The 11,193-nt window shown below is 37.1% G+C and overlaps 1 long non-coding RNA gene across 1 annotated transcript; it reads right to left on the minus strand.

Moving 5' to 3' along the window:
• Positions 1–232: 232 nt before the first annotated feature.
• Positions 233–9,901, minus strand: LOC139857796 (uncharacterized). Its single transcript, XR_011762700.1, has 4 exons — positions 9,548–9,901; positions 1,934–2,081; positions 808–1,411; positions 233–672 (listed from the first exon to the last, which is right to left on the minus strand). It is a non-coding gene; the product is annotated as an uncharacterized lncRNA (long non-coding RNA).
• Between the last annotated feature and the right edge of the window lie 1,292 nt (positions 9,902–11,193).

Consider the following 11,193-nt stretch of genomic DNA (forward strand, 5'->3'; position numbering starts at 1 on the left):
TCTTTAAGCACTTATAGCAAACACCTGTGAAAATTTATGGTTATTTTCTTTATAAGCAAATTAACAATGTAAGAGAACAATGATTCCGGCTTGATGTAGGTGTTTTAGACTATTTGTAACAGTACCAAGTGACGGCGTCACTTGGTGATGTAGCAGAGAAGAAACGCCGAAATCCGGCGTAACAGGGTGTCACTTGTGGTGTTTCTTGGCGTCAGTTGGAAAGTGACGGGAGAAGAAACATGGTGTTTCTTGTTTTTTTATTTTTTTATTAATTTAAAAATATTATTTTTATCACCTTTTAATACTTAACCCAATTATATTTTAACACATCATCACAAAAATCCTAACCAACATAAAAAAGAAACATCACCACTACTCCACTAAAAAAAGAAACATGTCATAGTCATCAAAAAAGAACAAAAAACAAGAAACACGAGCAAGAAACGCCAACCACAGTTACAAATGGACTTATGAAATTATTTACATGCCTAATGATTTTTTATTAGGTTTTAGATATAGTACTGTTGTAGTCTAGTTTTCAGAAGCTGGGTAGCTTTTGCATAAGTTTGAGCATTATGCTGTAGTTTGTAAAGTTGTAAGCTCTTAATCTATGGTTGTAATTAGTTAGTACCACTTATTAGTTGGTATAAAAGTGATTCGTTTTCCGGCCATCTGCACAATAATTGGGCAAAATCGATATAATGAAACCAAAAGAAATTTTGAGAAATACTGAACCCTTCACAGAATTTACAAATTAAAGAAACAAAGGCGGCATTGAAAACAAGCACGTGATTTAATTAAGCTTACCTAGGAGCCTATTTTTAAGCTCTGTGGCGATCTGATAATTCTTAAAATTTAGAAGAATCTCACATATTTCTGCAAACCACCGATGCTTTTATCTGCAAGTAATTGCTCAATATCTGCTATTAACAACTAATGGTCAAAATTGTCAAGTAGAGAAAAATGTAAAAAAGAAAAAAAGATAATCAAATACAATAAAATGTCAAGTAGAATCTTATCATCACTAATGAAAAAAAATGTTAATTACGGCAGAGCAAGTTACTGTTAAACAGATTATAATCCTCACCTAACTTTGATAACCTAGAAATCTAATGTTTAAAGCAGGATAAAACACAAACAAAGTCAACCAAGCACATCTAAGTCGCTCAAAATTGGTTAACAACGATTCATTTGGTTATATATAATTGAGATCTTAGTATCGTAACTCATATTATATAGATCTGTTGAGAAAAACTATACAACAAATAAGCCATCCGTTCATATCCGTTTCTTTTTGGAAAGAATCCTCGTAACAACTCAGTTCATAAGAAGGTAGATCTGAATGACTTGCTATGTGTCCAGAAATTTATATTTTCATATCCTTTTCTTTTTTTAAAAATCTCCAAAACAACTAAGTTGAAAAAAAAAAAAACATTGGATCATTTGCTTTGTAGAAAAAGTAAAACGAAAGTTAAAAACCAGTGAAGATGCTAAATCATCATTATTGTAACGGTCACAATGCGACCATTTATAGCAAACTCCTACTCCTACTCCACCCTAACAAAAACTTAGGCCCTATGTTGTGGGTCAGAGCTCAAACATTACCTCAATGGTCAATGGTCAATGGTCAATGGTCAATGGTCAATGGTCAACGAGGTCAGGCTTATGCAACGATGTATGCAGTATGCTAAATGGAAAGGGACAGTACTAGTAAGAGCACAAATGATAATAAAAAATAAAAATAAAAATTAAAGGTTAGCACCATGAAAGATGGGGACCCTTGAGAAATAAGACGGTACAGGACAAAAGAAACAGATCATATGGTAAGTGGTGACAACTCTAATGGATCTTAGGATGGTTGTATGCTATAATCCAAAACACTGTTCAAAAAAGTAAAGGGGTACTGTATAATACAGTAGTAGTACAGTAGTACCCTTAAATAGACGAGGCTGTGTGGGAGAAAAAATTATCAAGTCTGCAAAGCCTTCTGCTTGATCAAGCACAACTCTTTAAACATGGTCCTAGAATTCTCATTGACACTACATCGAACACTCTGTGTGATTCCAAAAAGCTTCGAACACCTTGTATACAAAAAAGGTTAAAAAAATGCATGAAGATATTAAACATAAAAATAACCTACAACACTATACATAAATATCAAATATTAATCTTCAAAGATCGTATATTAATGATTAAACATAATATGTTAAACATACATGTCATGATAGATTCCAATCAGCTCTCATTCATAAATCATACCAAGACTGTCTTTATTGTGTATGGTTGACTATGTGAAGGATCTGATTCGTACATATAACATATTTATGGTTATTAGTAAATTCATAACCAAATCTATAAAAATCCAAAAGGTAACATATCCAAACTTCATACTTCATAGAAACCAAAGAAAAGGGGATTAGAGCCTGCATCCTCACAAGACTGTTACTATTAGTCTTAACAAGTTTAATTGTGTGAAACTTAGGGAAATTGATAAACATATTTTCTACGTATTCCTAATGCATTCACATTACCCAAACGATACTTGAAACCCCCCTATATTGACAAATATAAAGATTCAATCTTTATTGCACCAAGTTTAACTAAACAACAATAAGATGTGAAAAAACCATAAGAAACCCAGATGAAGCAATACAAAAAATAATATTGAGTCATATAGTTTTACCTAACTATGCATGATGCATGAATCCCCTTCATCACATTTTTTACAATTCCCTTCCTTTCTCTGTCTAGTGTCTCTATTCACCAAATAGTATTAGAGTCATGGTGCAGATATAACTAACAACTCTAAGCACAACTATCTAATATTTATCAATGACACACTATAAGCACACTATATGTTAGAGTGTTAGTGCAGGTCTAGCATTGTACGTTGCTGTAGTGACATTTATAAGTACTACAAGAGGGATTCTAGCATTGCACATTCAAGAAAAATTACAACATAATATACAAGTCACAGATTTTGAGGTACTTTAAACTAAACCCATAATGCACATAGTTCCACTTAATACCAGATGTTCAATCCAGCTGCAAACATGAGTAACGGTCTCAAAAAAAAGCAACATCTATGCACACATTCCAGATTTCAAAATTCAAAACACATGATAATTGATAAATGCAAAGCAAACTGGCATTTCTGCGAATGCTGATGCACTGCCTGGTGATTCGCAGAACGTTATAATATTTCCGTTGCAAACAAATGCTAATATAACTGCGGGAAAATCGGTTCAAGAGCCGATTGTTAAAACATCTGCTGAAAACAATGTTAGTGACTCGCAGCCAGAAGTTGCTGCTGAGAAAATGATTGCGCGAAGAAATTTACTTCAAAATCGCAGTGAAATAACCGCTGATGGGAAACGACCAAAAGCTTTGGCTGGAAAATCTAGTTTGCGAACTGACAAAATTGTCAGCACTGCAATCGAGCAAGCTAAGCGAGATGCTAAGCGTAATTGCGAATCTCGCATACCGCGCACTTACTTATGGCCATTGAATGATTCAGGATCACAAGTTGATCGTCTAGTTATCGAGCATAATGATAGCGATAGCGATAACGCAGAAGATCGCATTCATTTGAACTCTGCGTATAAATCAAAAATGGCAAAAACGCCAAGAGAAGATTGCGAATTTTCTGATGATTCGGACAGCGTAGAAGAGTTTGTTAAAAATCCACAAATTAAGCGAAAGCGACCACCAACACCTTTCCCTCGCTATGGGGAAGAGGGCGACATATCTGACGCTGCTCGCAGAGAAAATGCTCAGAACTTTTTAGCGGATGCTTTCAGAAGCATTGCGTCAAAGTCAATGCAACATAAGTTTGATCAGCCAAACTTTTTGCAAGACATGCTTACCAAGTTTTGTGCGGAGAATGCAGATACTCGCACAAAAAAGGCAACAGAAATCACTACTGCTGCAGATAAGTTTGCTCAGCATATTTCTGACTATCCAATCGTTTCTTCGCCGATTGTGCCGGCAACTCTGGGAGTTTATTCGGGTCTAACTGATCCTTTGGATTTTCTGCAACGCTTTGAAGGTGTAGTAAGCACTTATAACTGGGATGAACCAGTCGCCTGTAGAGTATTCCCCATGGCCTTGCAAGGGTCAGCAAGGGAATGGTTTCATAGTTTGCAATCTCGCAGTATCGTTGGTTTTGTAGACTTGCGCGAAAAATTTTTGCTACAGTTTCAAAATCTGTTACCGCAGAAAAAGACGCACATAGAATGTCACGATATTAAGCAAGGCAACAAAGAGACTTTGAACGCATTACTTACGCGGTACATCTATGAATGTCAAAAGATTCCAAGCCTGCATGAAGATCAAAAAATCTCTGGATTTTTGCATGCGATTAACCCACAGCGACATCCTACTCTTGTGCGGAGATTGCGGAGATTGCGAAGAGATGTCCCGCTGACTTTTGCAAAAGTACAACAGGAAACATATGATTATCTCCGCGGGGGAGAGGATAGCAGCATAACCCCTGCGTGTGAATGGGGTAGAGATAAAAGTTGGCGAGATGACAATGACTCTTTTCGCGATGGTAACAATGATAATTACCGCGGATCAGGTTTTCCGCGAAGAAATGGCGGCGGTGGATACCCGCGAAATGACAGGTTTCAAGGCCAAAATGATAACCATGGATATGGCCGCCGTGATCGCTATTCTACGCGAAAGTGGAACAATGAATCATTCAACATCATTCAGATGCTAACAAAAACGCCTAAGGAAATTTTGTTGCAAGAAAGAGTTGCTAAGTCTTTTCCTGATCCGCAGCCTTTGGGAGAAAATAGCAGGCGCGATAGATCAAAATTTTGTGTTTTCCATGATGATTACGGCCATGACACCAATCGTTGCAGAGATTTGGCGGAATTTATTGCAGAAGCGTACGAGCAAGGCAAGCTGGACCATTTAATCGCACAACACACCACGAATGCGGTTATAATGCCTACAGAAGCCAACACCTCGAATGTGTCAGGCGCGGTTGAGCGAAAGGCTCCCGCAGTAAAGAATCTGGGAGTAAAAATGGTGAGCAAAAAAGAAAATCAGCGCGGAATTCAGGTGATCAACGTGGTAGAAGTGCAGGGCGAAGCGTCGATACTGCAAATTTCAGAACAGGTTGTCAGTTGAAAATGTCCTTCTATCGCGTTTCCTCCTGCAAATTTGACCGCTGATGTTGATAAGCCTGTAGTGGTTTCATGTCGCGTTGCAAATACTGGAATAATGATAATGAAGGTTCATGTGGACACTGGTAGCAGTGTCGACGTCATGTATGAACAATGCTTTAGCAAGTTGCCCGCGAACATTCAAGCTTTGATGAAACCTACTGCGGTTTCACTTGCCGGGTTCTCAGGAGAGTCATCCTGGCCCGTTGGTCAGTTGGAGTTACAGATGGAGTTAGTTGATGACAGCGATGAGTCGCTAAGGCGCCAAGCTTTATTGAATCTGTACATAATGCGAAATCAATCGCGGTTCAATATGATACTTGGGCGCACAGCTTTGCGTATGTTTGGTGCTATACCATCTACTATACATGGTATGTTAAAATTTTCTGCCAACAAGGGCATTGGTACGCTAATTTCTGCGGAAGTGGAGCCATTCTGCGCTATGATTATGGCAAATGTGAATTCGGGTGTTGAAGGATGATCAGTTAATCCTGAATAGTGCGAAAATTTATAAAGTTGTAATGAGATATTATGGCAAATTTCATTAATGCGTGATATGTTATGTTTATGTTTCGAATGCGAAATAATAATGAATAAAGCAAAGTTAATTTCAGTGTTAGTAATTGTTTCTTTACAAAGCGAAAACACTGCGTTTGGCCACGCGTAGTGCTTATTTCGCAGAATGCAATTACTTGTTTATTTCAAACACTAAGTTAATGTTTGTTCTGCGGATAATTTAAGTAAGGTGGCATGATTTTCGCAAAACATAGCCTATTTAAATGTTATAATAATACAAGAATGCATTGCGAAATAATTTGTTAAAAACAAAGTGATGAAATTGCCCACTTGTGTTAATTTGAAAATAATTGCGAAAGGATAACATTTCCTAAGTATTTGATTTTGCCAATACTTAGATGCTTCGCAATGCTAAATTTGCCTAAGGATCGTTACGGCGGACTTAATAGATTCATAACGTATAAGTATATACGCATACAGATTGTTTCGCAAAAGTACACATTTATTATGTGCACAATAATAAAAGTTGGAAATTGCAAAGGACAAGTCCGTGTTATGAATATTGATAATAAAGCGCTATATAAATAAAAGAAGTTGCAACTGCGAACTGTGAAAAAGTAATTAATATTAAGCGCGTACGCAACGCGGATTCTTACAACAAACGCAAGTTGTAATTGCGAAAATACATTCAAAAAACAATTAAGGCAAAGCTAAAGTTCTAATGCTTTGATATCCGCAAATGTAACGCCTTCCCGCTGACTGAGTTCCTCAAGAACAGGTATGTTGATTTTCTCAACCTCTTTCTTCGCCCTCTCAAGTATTTCGCGAGCATCATCGGTGGCGATAATTTCTTTCGCCATGTCAGAGGGAAGAGGTTGCGAAAGATCGCCAAGTTGGCATAATAAATCGTGCCACTCGCAGCGAGTGGCGAGCTTTGATGCTTGGGCATATGTTTGAAATTTTTCAGTGACTGGCTCGGAGTCCATCACTTTATCCGCAAATGTCGGTAGATATTTGACTAGTTGTGCGAACTCGTGTTCCGCGACCTCTGCCCTTCTTTTAAGTCGGGCGTTCTCTTCCATCACCTTTTCAAGCCGCGATTCAGCCTTTCGCGCCCTTCTCTCTTGAGCATTGGCAGCTTTCACTGCTTTCTCATACTCGTCTGACATCTCCGTGAAACGCTCCATGTTGTCGACTGTCAGATAAATTGCATTGTAGCAATTATGCAGTCGTTGTCTGGCAGCCTCGGGGTAAGACAATTTGCGATATTGCTCTCTTGTTTCTGCAGGAACAAATTTATAAAGCCTTTGGTGTAGTTTAAAGGCCCGATCTGCTGCGGCAGTTTCTTCCACAGTGGCTTCTCCTTCCTCTTCCTGGTTGGACGCTTCTGCGTCAGATGGAAGTGAGAGATCTTCATTCCCGGGTTCATTAAGAACATCTGTAGGGATTCTCCCTTTGATGTTGTAAAGTGGTGTAGCTTCCGCGGATGACCCTGGAAGAATAGCTATAAACAGATAAGCAAATATAGCATTTTTATGCTAAAGCAAACAATGCGTAATCAAATAAATACTGTGAAATAGCAATTGCTTACTTGCTTCTTGTTCAGAATGAGTGCGCAGACGTTTCTTGCGTGGAGTAGGGTAGTTTCCGCAACCTTACGCTTACCGCGGTCCTCGCCTCCAGCGATGAAGCATGTATTGATGATCGGTTCATCAATAATAATAATGTCGCCGTCGCCATTCTTTAGGCGACGGGCGGGGCTAATCCTGCTTATATCAGCGGACCTCATGACAAGGTCAAGTGCAACCGCTGAAAAAATAAAAGCGCATAGAGTTATGCAAAGCAAAAATATTGCGAAAAATGTAAGTACGTTAATGCACTGCGATAAAGTTAAGCGGCATACCATTTTTTGACTGGTCGACCAAAAGCGCATCATGGTCGCTCCACGACCATTGAATCGACACTTTGCCAATGTACAGTGGTACATTCGAGTAAGGACGCAGAAATATGCCCGCGTTTTTTAATATCTTGAGAGTGTCATTCTCAAGATCATCGAGTACAGGCCTCTCATTGAGGTCGGGATTAAGCTCTGTGCACCACGTTTTCGGTATGTTGCTGTTCACATACGCGGTATCGTTAATATAAAAGAAGGAACTGCGCCAATTCCCAATTGAATCTTTTGGTGAAGTCATTACGCCAAGTTTACTGCGGAAAGAAAACCACCCCACATCATATAGCACCAGGCTATTGCACATACGAAAAACGTTCAGCAGAAGTGGTTGGTTGGTGGCATTGCAAAACATCTCGAACAGCACAATCTTGTTAATCGCGTTGGGATGCAACTGTGCCATAGCGATATTATAGTATTCGCAAACGCTGCGAAAAAAGCGGGTAAGTGGAAATCGAAGGTTGCCTTGAGAAATGGCAGCCTCGTAAACAGAAATCATCCCTTTAAGGGGAGTATCGGCTTGCTGTTCTGCCGCAGGCGCGGTAGGAACAAATTGGGCAAGAGGCGGATACCATTCTTACAGGGTTTGAAGTTTTGCTTCCGTCATATAAGAAACATAGCCTCCGGGAGTATGCATCGAAGAAGATGACGCCATTTGCAAAAAGGAAGAATAATTGGATGACAAAATTGAAGAAATTAAAGGTTGGAATTGTTATTTGCACAGTACGATTGTGATTTGATGAATTAAATTGCAGATGAAATTGAAAGAGAAAGCGTAAAGTTTTTATGCGGATTATTGTGTTATTTATAATTGGGATTAGGGCGAGCAAGTTGAAAGGGTAATCATTGCATTTAAACGGCTAAAATTACTGCGACGTGTAAACGGTAATTTTGTAGCCGTCACAGCGTATTGATTTGACAGATTGGCGAAAAGTTACCGTTGTAATTACGCGTTGGGCTTAATAAAAGCAACGGTAATAAATGGACGGTAAAAATTATAAAATATTGTTTGCGAAATATTTTAAGAAACACTTCTTTATTTTTAGAGTTTATCATGATGCATTAGCTTCGCGAAAATGTATCATAATAAACTGGGGGGACTTGCTCATATACATAGCATTGTATATGTATATTTTATTTGCTAAAAGCCAAAGGCAGAACTACGCGAATTATAAGGCAAAGCTGTGCAATATTCGCTGAAAATGAGTACCGCGGTTATGTTTTCGCATTAATACAAGGAGTGCGGTTTGATCCGCTGAGTTTTCGCGGATAGTTAAGCAACTCGCAGACCGCGGATATTTCGATTCCTATAAATAGGGAGCTTGGCCTCTCATTTATGGGTTGTTGATTCTCTGCCATTTTGCCTAAGCCTTTGTAATTTCCACTTGTGATCTTGCCCAAGGGATTTTTACATTGCGAAAAGGTGAATTAAGCTAATTAACAATCAAGACCGGGTCGGGGAGGTTGATCACTTGATAGTTAAAGTGAAAGACGATCATCGGGCCCAAAATAATCATCAAACATCCCATCCTCCCTTACAATCTTATTGCACTCGATCCGTGATTAATTAGCATCATTAATTATGGATTGATCAATAATCCAATCAAAGATAAACATACATATGCAAAATATACCATATTAGTAAGCTGATCAGCTATATCTAACATAAAAAATTCAATACAAAAATTATCATGTATGTGGTAAAGTATATAAATTCCTGTCCATAAAACAAGTAATAAAATTTACCATATTGCTAACTTTTATAAAGTCAAAATAATTTAACAAAGATATCCATATTCATTTGGTACTACTGTTGACCGGAATTTAATAAAGTAGCAGTAAGAAATTAGCATAATGTAGAATTAATTCAAAAAATCCAATAAGAACCCTAATTCATAAAATTACTTACCGTTGTCTGATTGATTTCATCGAAGGTGTTGAACAAACGTCTACAATATGCCTGATTTCTCCCATCGAAGGAATTTAAAAACCCTTACCATTGTATTAAACATCGAAGGTTTAATTATCGGAATTAGGGCAAGAAACCAACTTAGGTTTTAATATTTCTCCTATCGTAATCAGATTAGTAAACGTATCAAAATTCTTGTTCAGAAGCATCTATTTATTTTGAAAGAAATCAGCGATTTGGTATACCTAAGGGTTTGTACCGGGAAGGTTTTTTATGGTGTGAAAGCTTTTTTTTGGAACAAATTTTGAGCGTGTATTGAGTTGAAAAAAAAGGAGTTTTCATATTTCAGGGTTATTAGTGTAATTGGAGAAGAAGAGTGTACGTTTAGCATACTATACTATAAATAATAATAATATAATTCTCCATTCTCCATAAATAATAGTATTGTCAAAATTATATAAAGAAAGTCAATATTAAAAAATGAATAATTATACTTTGTAATTAATTAAAGAGATTTTACAAATCTAATTATAGTAAGCTTAAACGTAATCCTAAGAGCTACGTTTAGCATTGTCCTAATTTTTTCGAACGGATGAGATTCAACGGTTTTCTTAATCTAATGGTTCATGTTTTGACATCTAGGATTTTTTAAATTTGAGTGATGTAATTATAGTTTTGTAATAATAGATAAAAGGGATATTACCTATATATATATATATATATATATATATATATATATATATATATATATATATATATATATATATCACAATTTTAAATCACAATTTTAAAAATACACTCACACAAATCTCACTTCTCTCTTTTTTTATACAATCAAAAAAATAGTTATAAAATACAATGGCTTATTCATCTTCCGACGACGAGTACAATGGCTTATACAATACTTTTCACGCAAACAATCTAAGGCAAGAAAAGATGTTGAGAGGACTTTTGGTATTTTACAAGGACGTTGGCATATACTACAACAACCTGCAAGGACTTATTCGGTGAAGGCTATTCAAAGGATTATGTATGTGTGTATCGTAATGCATAACATGATAATTGAAGATAATTGATTCAACATTTCTGAACTGGTTCTTAACATGCAAACTACTTGGTACCAGAGATGTGAAGAGTATAAAGCCAGGACGAAGGAATTACATGATCAGGAGGTGCATGAACGTTTACGAGGCGACTAAGTCGAACATCTCTTGGCTATTCCACATGAGGAGGAGGAGGAGGAGGAGGAGGAGTGATTGTTTAGGTTGTTTTAGACCACTCTTATCCATGACACCCGTCATGGAACCACATTGATGCCACATCAGCGCCACCTCAGCAGTTTCTTTCAACCACATTCACTAACATCCATCACACCCCCCACATTGACCCCACTTCCAATATTAATTATTTTTTATTCTTATTTACTATTATTATTATTATTTATTATTATTTATATTTTAAAATAAAAAAAATTAATCTCAAACGGCTATAAATGAACCGTTTTTTTTTTAACGGCTAGTTTTTACACTCTCTATATAAACAACCACTCACAACTCCTCATACACCATTCTTCATCTTCTTCTTTCTCAAACAACTCAAACAAAAAAAATGTTGACTACTCCCCCCATGATTGCTTCGTTCAACGT

This window comes from Rutidosis leptorrhynchoides, chromosome 7, assembly GCF_046630445.1.
Source record: "Rutidosis leptorrhynchoides isolate AG116_Rl617_1_P2 chromosome 7, CSIRO_AGI_Rlap_v1, whole genome shotgun sequence".
NCBI lineage: Eukaryota > Viridiplantae > Streptophyta > Magnoliopsida > Asterales > Asteraceae > Rutidosis > Rutidosis leptorrhynchoides.